The sequence below is a fragment of the Branchiostoma lanceolatum genome, chromosome 10, assembly GCF_035083965.1.
Source record: "Branchiostoma lanceolatum isolate klBraLanc5 chromosome 10, klBraLanc5.hap2, whole genome shotgun sequence".
In the NCBI taxonomy this organism is placed as follows: Eukaryota; Metazoa; Chordata; class Leptocardii; order Amphioxiformes; family Branchiostomatidae; genus Branchiostoma; species Branchiostoma lanceolatum.
Genome location: NC_089731.1, coordinates 16,612,561 through 16,623,522, shown reverse-complemented (window position 1 = coordinate 16,623,522; position 10,962 = coordinate 16,612,561). Strand labels below are relative to the sequence as shown.

The window sequence follows — 10,962 nt, the reverse complement described above, 5'->3', positions numbered from 1 at the left end:
TTGTGTACAACTTTCTACATTGTGCCATTAACACTTGCGGACCATTGATGCAAATATCAATGCAAATTTTGTGTCCAAACGCTTTTCTGCAAACACTGTTCATTGTTTTTTTTCTGATCCACAAGCAGCATTATTATATAATAAATCAAAATGCACCCATGGGAAAATAAAGAAAATTATGTTTTTGTACAGTTACACAAACAAAAACAATATCGACGTTCATTTTTTCTTAACTTTCTCATGGTGCTTTTTGGTTTGTCTGATGCACAATCAGTATCATATCATCAATCAATATCGTTTTCTTCTCTTGAGTTGTAAAAAGATTGAAATAGTCAATGTCTGATTTTTGACCATTGATGCAAATATCAACTTTAACTAGAGTTCCACGAACACATTATCTTCGCCAAATAATCAAGGCTTATTATGGAGAGTGATTGATATTTACGTGTTTATCACCCCCTGCAAATTCGATCATGCACCATACCATTTGGAAGTTATGATGGGGCGAATGAGTCCAGTCTTGATGGGGTTAACATCATTTGGTGATACAAATGCATATGTTATAACTGGTCATGAAAAAATATGAGTATGTTGATATTATATGGGCCACAAAGGTTCGATATTGCAGTGTTGTAAGTTGAAAGTGATGATGAAATGGTAGTCAATATATATGAATAGAACAAATCTTTATTCCATATCATACACATTTTGAAAGACATAGTACATGACTTTTCCGCACCTAACAGTGGTGCAGTTTTGGTACAGTGTACTCTCCAAGAAGTGGGTCTGGCTGGTTTTTGACGTGTTTTTATGTGTTTATGTCAGGCTTTCTATTTTGTCCCCTTTTCATTATGTCGCCAATCGTGGTGAACAAAAATGCCTGAACTGAACGCGTTAAAAACCAGCAGGACCCACACCTCTGCTTGGAGGATACTAGTAGTTTATTTATTTGACCTACATGTACGTTTATGCAAGGCCATCTGGTTACATGACCTGACAGTCCCATGTCCGATTATGAAATGCAGTGGGTTAACAAACTTTCCTTTCTAATTATGCAAATTAGCTCCTGATTTGCATAATTAGTCATTGATTATGTAAAGCACCATCTGAGCTCTGTAAATACCAAATATCACGACGATCTGTCGACCCCTTCTCAAGTTATTCATGTCCGAATGTCAAAACAAAAACACCCACTGTAGTTCTTAACAAGCCGCTAGGGGGCCCAAATTAACAGAACTTACTTTCTGTGGCATGAACTATCTAGCGAACAAAAATCATAACCATAGCACTTTCAGAAAATATGCCTCCAAGTTTTGAAGCTCTGTTGCAGTACCTTAGGTGCCCGCTAGAAGGCCCATTATCGAACTTGACCTTCCTTTCTGTAAACCCTACCCATCCACCAGATATTATACAGATCCATCAACAGCTTCTTGAGTTATGGTGGCGACATACAAATACACATCCACACAAAGCCCGCTGCAGTACCGACGGAAAATACAAGGGGAACCATTTTTGAACTTGACCTCCGTTTTTACAACATCTACACACCTGCAAAAAATCATGAAGGTCCATCAACGTTTCCGTCACTTTTTTTGCCTACATACAAACACAAAAAATGCAAAGTCCGCTGCGGTACTGTTGAAAAACACAAGGTGAACCATTTTCGAACTTGACCTTCCTTTGCACAACCACTACACACCTACCGAAAATCATAAAGATTCATCGAAGCTTTCTTGAGTTATGCTCCTGACATACATTCAGACCCACCCAACGGATTTTTCAACCGAAAACATAATCTTCTCCGAAGATAATTATTGTGCCCAAACTAATATTTGCATCAATGGTCCAGCAGAGATTATAACACAATTCATAAATTTTTGCACAAATTGCAAAAATCAAACATTGACTATTTCAAGCTTTTGAGAATTCAAGAGAAGAAAATATAATGGTCAAATTAGAACACAAGGTAAAAGAAAAGCGAATGAGACTTTTGAACAATATACAGGTATTTTATTGTAGCTTTCGTTTTTATGTACATATATTACAGTTTCCTCTAGAAAATATTTAGAAAGTTGAAATCAAATTCAAAATATTCTTTAAGTATCACATCTCTTAAACAAATAACAATAACTTGAATATAATTCTAAATTATGACAATAACAACCCTCGCGGTAACTTGGAATGGACTCTAGTACAAATGGAACAAAGTCTTTATTTACATACATTACAGTTTCCCCTCAGTTGATACTATCTAGTACAGATGGTACAAAGTTTTTATTTACATACATTACAGTTTCCCATCAGCTGATTATATCTAGTACAAATGGTACAAAGTTTTTATTTACATACATTACAGTTTCCCCTCAGCTGATTATATCTAGTACAAATGGTACAAAGTTTTTATTTACATACATTACAGTTTCCCCTCAGTTGATTCTATCTAGTACACATGGTACAAAGTCTTTATTTACATACATTACAGTTTCATCTCAGTTGATTCTATCTAGTACAGATGGTACAAAGTTTTTATTTACATACATTACAGTTTCCCATCAGTTGATTCTATCTAGTACAAATAGTACAATTTTTTATTTACATACATTACAGTTTCCCCTCAGTTGATTCTATCTAGTACACATGGTACAAAGTTTTTATTTAAATACATGACTTCCGAAGCTCACCCATGTCCAGTATCAGGGTGAAATGCACGAAGTTGTCCTAAGTTAAGTTAGATGTCCGAAGTTGTCCAAAGTTGTCCGAAGTTATGACGTCATCCTAACTTTGGACAGTCAGCCGGGTGGTGTACGAAGTTGTCCGAAGTTATGACGTCACCCTAACCATGACGTCATCCTAACTTTGTATAAGAAGACGGGAGGTTATAGCCTTGTTGTGCTTGGGTCGCTCCCCAAAGCCTTTTATGATGATGCTCGAGGACAACTTAATGTGTTGTGAGTACAGCTCTTTGATACACGTGTAAAACTACATTTGAGAATAATGTATCAGAATTAGTGAAATGATCACATATTTTGACCAATGCAAAATTCTTTCATACGTTTTAATTTGGCTGGTTGTAATGTTAACATGTTTTAGAACATGTATTCTATAACAGGTGTTTGAAATGTCACAAGAACTGACATTTACTTTGTATAGCAAGGATTGTGGACATTATTGTTTGAACTGTTACAGGAATAACTTTGCTACATGTTTCTATTTGTGCTTATCTGTGTTTGATCTTTCTGGAAATTTACAATTGGCGTCCTTTGTTTTTTTCAGCCTTTTTCAGTAAGGGGAAAGGACAGATCCTGCGAGTCAGCGCAGCGCTTTGGCTTTTGTTTCACGCCGTTGACAAGCCGGACAAGGTTTCCAACTCTTTAGACAGCGGGCTTAGTCTTCCTATGGTAATCCCAGAGCGAGTCGTCTCCGCTGCTGTGGCCGTTGTGACTTATAGCATACATCATACCGGCCTTATGCACGGCCGAAGACATAATGAGGATGCCGGGACGGTCGACAACTCCACAACTGACGTGCCAAGAAAGCCCGCTTCTACAACTGACGTGCCACACCTTGAGTCAGTTTTAACGTCTCGGCGAACCACAAACTTCGGGAGTCAGACGCTGTCGGGGAGCATCTTATTGGTTCCAGGACGAGTCCTGTCAGTAAAAAATCTTCTAACGAAACGCTTTTTCAAGACCTAAGGGAAGAGGGAAGTTGCAGACACCATGCTTGCAATGCAAGATCAACATCTGGGAGAGGTGAAGACCCTATCGCACCGCGGAGGACAGGTGAGGTGTTAAACAGTATCCTTTTAACTTAATTATTTGTAATTGTGCGCTTCCGAACTATGTAAATAATACGAACGTAAAAACCAAACTGTTTTGGTACTGAAGGTTAATTAGGTCAAAAGAACAGGCTATTATTCTATACCTTAGTCATGGAATCATTGTCTACATTCATTTTACATCATTTGTATTTAATCACTAATTTCACGAAATCACATTCTTAATCTATCTGCACTTCTACATTTAATGAATATAAAATTTTATAGAAGCTTTTTGTCTATGAGGCTGATTGTAAGTAAATGTTGCGGTTAAATGTAACACATATGAACAATAGTATTCGACTATTATTATGTACTCAAAAATAATAATTCTTTTTTAAATTCATCTTTGTTCAGAGAGTCTACTTCGTAAAACATGACATACTAGGACTTCCTGACGCGGACAAAACGGCAGCGATAGTGGCCTTGGCTCAGCATGGTGTCAACATCAAGGAGTATGCTGATACTCTCGTCGATAGGTAAGCGGAAAATTGAATTTTTTAATGTATACAGAATTGCGATGATATTGATCATATTTGCGTCGATATCTGTTTCCATGAGGATTATTTATTATACGCTATTCTTAAAGATAAGTAGTTAACATGACCAGGTACTTTATGTTGTTTACCTGATATTATTATTTGCTATTGCTTTGTTTCGTTTAGTGTAAGTGTTGTGTTCGAAAAGAGAGCATTGATGAGATGATGAAGTGTGTCTTGTAAATGAATCGTGAAACGATAAATAGCGACGGCAACAATTAACGTTGGCATTAGTGAGTGACAATTTCTTTTTAATTAAAACACAGCGAAGCAGAGGTAGACATGAATAAGTCCATTGAGGCAAACGAAGTGATCGCGGGAGAGAAAAGATGTACGGATGGCATCATCAACAAGAAGACCATAAGCACCCACAGCAAAGGACACTGGAACCCAGCACTAGAAGAACAAATGAAGACCACGAAAACAGCCCTAAGAAAATTCCACAGACGAAGAGATACCCACAACCTGAACAAGTATCTAAAAGAGAAGGAAACCCTCACACACATGGAAGAAGAGGCTCAAAGCTAACACTGGGACGAGCAACTAAAAAGTATGGATCCAAAGCAACCCCAGGCCTTCTGGAAAACTATCAAGTCTCACCTCAACAAGAACACTAAAACAGCTGTACAACCCTTGAAACTACCCAATGGAGAAGTGGCAGTCACTGACCAAGAGATTGCACAAGTGGCCACTGAAACCTACGCGCCCTGCGAGGTTGACATGGACGGAAATCTTACAAAATGGAAACACAACGTCACCAACGCAGTACAGGCCATCATCCAACACGAATCGCAATCTACCAACGACGAAGAAGACCAAGAAGACCCCCTGAATGCAGACCTTGAACTAGAAGAAGTCCAAGCTGCCATTAACAGAATGAACACTAACTCTGCACCCAGCCCCATAGAAGGAATACACCCAATCATGATCAAGAAAGGCGGACCTGCATTAGTTCAAGCGCTACTTCACATGCTGCAAACCATATGGAAGCACGGGCAACTACCCAAACAAATGAAGCAGGACACAAAGGTACTCATACGGAAGCCAGGCAAAGACAGCTACAACCAAATCAAGTCCTACCGTCCCATTACACTATCCAGTGTAATCGGCAAAATAATGGAAAGAATGATCAACAGCAGACTCACATGGTGGGCAGAAGTCAACAACCACTTAGCTCCGACCCAAGAAGCCTACCGAAGGAACAGGTGCGCATCACATGGAGTACTGAGGCTCACTCAAAACATCACGGAGGGATGGAAACAAAACAAAACCACCGTGGCTGTCTTTGCAGACTATGAATCATGCTTTGACAGGGTCTGACAAGAAGGTCTACTCTACAAAGTCATCACTAAGGGTGTCAAAGGAAGGATGCTGTGCTACCTCAACACCTTCCTCCGGGACAGAGAGACATCTTTCAGAGTAAATTCCATCACCACCCAACCACAACAAAGCAAAGTCGGCATCCCACAATGCGCCGCTTCAACGATGCTGTCTCCACTATGCGATGCCGACGATGCCGACGACTTTGCTCCGACAACCAATAAAAGGCGATCAATTTAAACAGTCTTTTTATGTAAAAGGGGTGTGACCTTGCAGGCAGAAACTGCCATACTTCTGTACTAAATGGTGGAAGTACTTCAATTAACTGTTAAATTACAAGGAATAAAATAACAACTACTACTTCTTATGATACAAAGTAGTGAAAGAAGACTGCAATACATGTAGTTTATAAATAGATATGGGAGATGTTTTCAGGTACTTGTATTTAGAAGTGACGTAAAAATGGAAATATAATAGTAAGAGTGAACTTAAATTATTTTGTGTGCATTGTTTAAGTGAACTTTAGGAGGAGAAATAAAAGACTAAAAGACTTACATAAAACTAACTAAACTAAAATAAATGAATTTTTTACAATGCATGAACATTGTTTTGTGATGATTTATGTGTATCTATATTTTATTTGTTTATATGCGTGAGTGGTGTGTATCATATTTACATATATATATAAGTTTTACTATGTATAAAGTAACTTTGGACAACTTCGTACACATGCCGCCCTACCCTGCCTACTGTACGCAGTTTGCAGACGTCACGTTACTTTGCACAACTTCGGACAACTTCGTACACATGCCACCCTACCCTGCCTACTGTACGAAGTTAGATGACGTCACGTAACTTCGGACAACTTCGTACATTTTCCACCCTACCCTGCCTACTGTACGAAGTTAGATGACGTCACGTAACTTTGCACAACTTCGGACAACTTCGTACACTTGCCACCCTACCCTGCCTACTGTACGAAGTTAGATGACGTCACGTAACTTTGCACAACTTCGTACACATGCCGCCCTACCCTGCCTACTGTACGAAGTTAGATGACGTCACGTAACTTTGCACAACTTCGGACAACTTCGTACACTTGACACCCTACCCTGCCCTACTGTACGAAGTTAGATTACGTCATCCAATAAACGATTTGACGTCATCTTTGACTCCCGATATAGCCTCAAAGCCAGTAGGAAACGGCTTTAACTTCGTACAACTTCGTACACCCTAACTTCGTGCACTTCACCCTGATACTGGACATAGCTCCCGAAGCTGGTGTGTTACGCCTAATGGCGGTTATACCGGCTATATAGATACAGATACAGAATAGTCAAGACACAGTCAGAGCGGCTACCATAAGGTATGTCATGCTTGTGCTGCTTCAAGAATTTAAGCAGGATATGGAAACAAGTCATGAATTGGTGAACCTAATCAACACACTTGCTGACATGAAAAAGCTATGCTACGCTGCTGCAGAGGATCGATCTATCATAAGTGTCTTCCGACTTACCAATTTGAGTTTCTTCACCATCTTATGATCACGTGCCAGCCTTAGCCAGCCTTGGGAACCATCCGCAATGCCTTGCAGAAAACTGCGGGGGCAATATATGCATTCTTTAAGGGACCACATGCCAATCAACTACAGGGTAGTTTTGTTTGCCGAAGCGCATTGCAAAGTCTTCAGCAAGTTATTCAAAAGCAGGACACATCATCACCAACATTTTAGTGCGGAGGGTAAAACCGTTGGAGGTAGTGGCGTCATACATTGTTAACTGAGGGGACCACCCTAAAGATTAGTAAATAAAATAAATAAACAATCGTATAAATAGTAATACATTGTATTATGTAATTCCATTGGTATATCCCTATGACTGTGATACCCAAAACAGCATTGTACTTAACTTGTACTTGATCTACAAGAAGTCATCAGGGAACTTTTACAATACAATGTGAAACTCAGAGAGTCAGTACAAAAAAAAACAAATTTTGTATGAAGAAAATGTTGAAGGAAATCCAGGGGGATTGGCAGAAGTCTGACCATAGACATCTCATTAACTGGATTATTGCTGAAGGCAGCACTGTGTGACAACTTACAAGCAATTGACAAGCTTGGGCAATTAACAACTGCATTGTCTGGTGAGTGCTTCTGCACCCCACTTTTATATGAAATGTTAAACTGTCAGCAATACACATATTTTCAAGTAGTTCTATAATGGAATCGATTTTCAAATCTGCTAATAGTTGAACATGGTTCAATGCGGAAAGGAGTATTTTTGTCAAGTTACCCTTGCATTGACTTCTATTGACACATACTTTCCTCACGGAATGAAGGGGTGAACATGCTGAAATCTATATTATTGATCTTATAGTAACATCTGTTTGTTCTACATCAGCATTGAGTGCTATCCACCTCACTTCCCAAATATAACAATTTTGAAGTGAAAATCTATATGTTTTGATGATTATATCCTGTTTGCCACATATTTTACAGCATTTTTTGTCCTCAACAGGAGTATCCCATCTGTGGTCTACAGGTCACCAAGTGACCATGAATGATCAACAAAACTGGAGGAAGCTACAGCCTCTGCAAGTGTCCACAGAAGAACAGCCAATCTTCATCAAACAGAGGACAGAGCAGTGGCAGGCTCTCAGAGATGAAGCAGATGTAACAGGTATGTCTCTTGCTTGTTCAGTATGTCAGACTTCATCATTACTAGCCTTTACCACGTAATCCACACCATGTAATATGAAATTTTACCAATGTTATCATATTGCACACTCCATATGATATTACATTTGATACCATGAAACGTATGATGCTTTTAAATTCAAGTACATATGTCTTATAATTGTGCTGCAGAACTACCTGCTCATGATAATGAAGTGATTCCTTTTCTGTTACAGCGAGTGTGATACAGCGAGCGATAGGCATGGATACGTTAAAAGCGGCGGCAGCCTATTACGATCACAAAAAGAAAGGGATGGAGCTGTCGTCGCTTAGAGATGGAGTAAAACATCATTGTTTAACTTAGAACTGAGGGAGGTAGGATGTCTTAAGTTCAGGACAGAGGAGGTAGGCTCTGGAACTCGAATTGGCGCAATTCGAGACACGACTTCCCCCACGTAGAGGCGCAATTCACGGCGCTAGCTAGATGTCAAGAGTGTCCCTATTTGGCACAGCAAACTACATCAATACCATGCGGAACACTACAGTTACCAAAATAGACGACATTGGCAACATCAACACATCAGCCAAAACCTAGGCTGACCCTGTTGTAGTGTTCGGGTTACGGAAACAGTCTGTGACCGATGCAGATATATTGCTGTCATACAACATGGCTAGTTTTCTCCAGCACAGAGAACATCTCAGGGAAGCGAGCTAACGTTGGGTAACATAAATTCGGGATTTTTCCGATAATGGTTGACTGAAATCAATCTAGCAGAACAATAAACCATCCTTTTTTCTATAATTCTGTCAGTATCATGTACTATCTTTGTACTAATCATATATATGGTAGATTTTGTCTCTAGTCGTGCTGACACCATAAAATTTCAACTTGAAACTACCGTCCGCCGCACGCACAATGACGGTGCTGTCGGACAGGGGGGCACATTAATTCGGGAGAGAAGATTCGTCTTAAATATCTTACCGCTAATCACATTTTATACAGCAGCTATTCGTTCCATCCTTGGCTTGAGGAGAGTGCTGTGGATATAGATGTGTCCAAGTAAAAAAAATACACGAAAAAACGGCGGTACCGCACACATCAGGCCAGTTCGGGAACAACCCGTGTGTTGAGTCGGTAGAACTTCACTCAAAGTCGGCCCATCGTCATCATCGGGCAACGTGTAACGTTACATCATTCATGGAAAGTTAGCTGGATGCCGTAGCAATGGTAATACTACTATGTCCATGTGTTCCTTGTCGTGTTAGGAGCAAACTTTGAGGAAAATATCTTCCTCAGTCCACTATCACACGCAGCATTTAGACAAAAAAGTGTTCCTCACAAACCTTTGTCGTCTGCTTGACAACAGGATTCTGGTTAACAATATGGCGGCGGGAAATTACACGTGCCGTAGGTTGTAGCAACAGAGAGGAGTTTTGATGATTGATCACACTTAGAATCCAGTTGCAGGTTAGCAAAAGAGATTGTAATAAGTTGTCTTGTAAATAATTGTGTTTAGCAGGAGGCGGATGTGACATTTTTCTTATAAACCAGCCGACAACCCCGTTGTGTAAGTCTCCCACGAAGCCCTCAGACTGTTCCAATAAGGGACGGAGAGTTTTTGACCTCGTCGCCTTATAATGCATGCTTATCGAAGCTTTTCAGACAGTGTTCTGAATACGTTAGTCTGTCAGGTTTGCATTTCTAGCGGCATTACTTATGTTGCATCTAGCACATATCCCTAAATACCCCGTTTTCGAAAAATCGCGAATTTAAGTACCCCGCGAATTTATGTTACCCAACGTTACATTGAGGTTGTTGCTGGTTGGCATGAAGCAGCCGATGATGGACATGATCCTAGATGAACTAATGCCATATCACAATTCTATATGTATAATTTTGTGACAATTGTTTTCTATCTTTACTAAACAGAATAATGTTCCACGGGACGATGTATCATTCACAGGCATATACATGGGTTTACAGTCATGACTCCTACCCTGTGCTGTTTGGTGGAGACAGGCACGTTGCTGAAATTCTGCTTTGTTCAACATGTCTCTAGACCCTGCTAATTTGGTGACCCAAATCAGTACAAACTAAAGGCCCACTACTTTACCATGTTACAGGCCATTCCACCATGACATCACTCTTTATTCTGCGACACACATCAATAAACATGAAACCTCTAAGAGTCCCTTTGTATATATTTTCCCAGACAAAAGATACAAGCAAGCCAGGATGACAATGATGCATATTTGTATCGGCCTTCTTATGTGAAGTAAGCATTTTAAGTCTGTTTCCTATTTACATGACAGTGTAATCCATAACCTTTGTATTGCAGACTCAAGGTATATATTACATTGTCTGACTGTACATGACAAACTTAGTCCGAACTCTAGTGAGGGCCTGGCTAGTCCAATGTATAACATTTAAGTGTCTCTATTATTCTTCTGATCCAGGCTAGATAATAACGTTAGGGCGTTGGAGGCACAACACAAGGTCAAAGAAAGATGGTCATCCTCCAGCAAGGAATTTGCGACAGTGATGAATAGGGTCGATGAGGCTGTTTTATATGCCTTACTGTGTACAAATAGGTATATATATCAGAGAATGT

The 10,962-nt window shown here is 39.7% G+C and overlaps 1 long non-coding RNA gene across 1 annotated transcript; it reads left to right on the top strand.

The window, feature by feature from the left end:
* The first annotated feature begins 2,683 nt into the window (after positions 1 to 2,683).
* LOC136443638 (uncharacterized) lies at positions 2,684 to 4,685 on the top strand. The gene is made up of 4 exons (XR_010757183.1): positions 2,684 to 2,948; positions 3,274 to 3,782; positions 4,175 to 4,296; positions 4,623 to 4,685. It is a non-coding gene; the product is annotated as an uncharacterized lncRNA (long non-coding RNA).
* Positions 4,686 to 10,962: the final 6,277 nt, after the last annotated feature.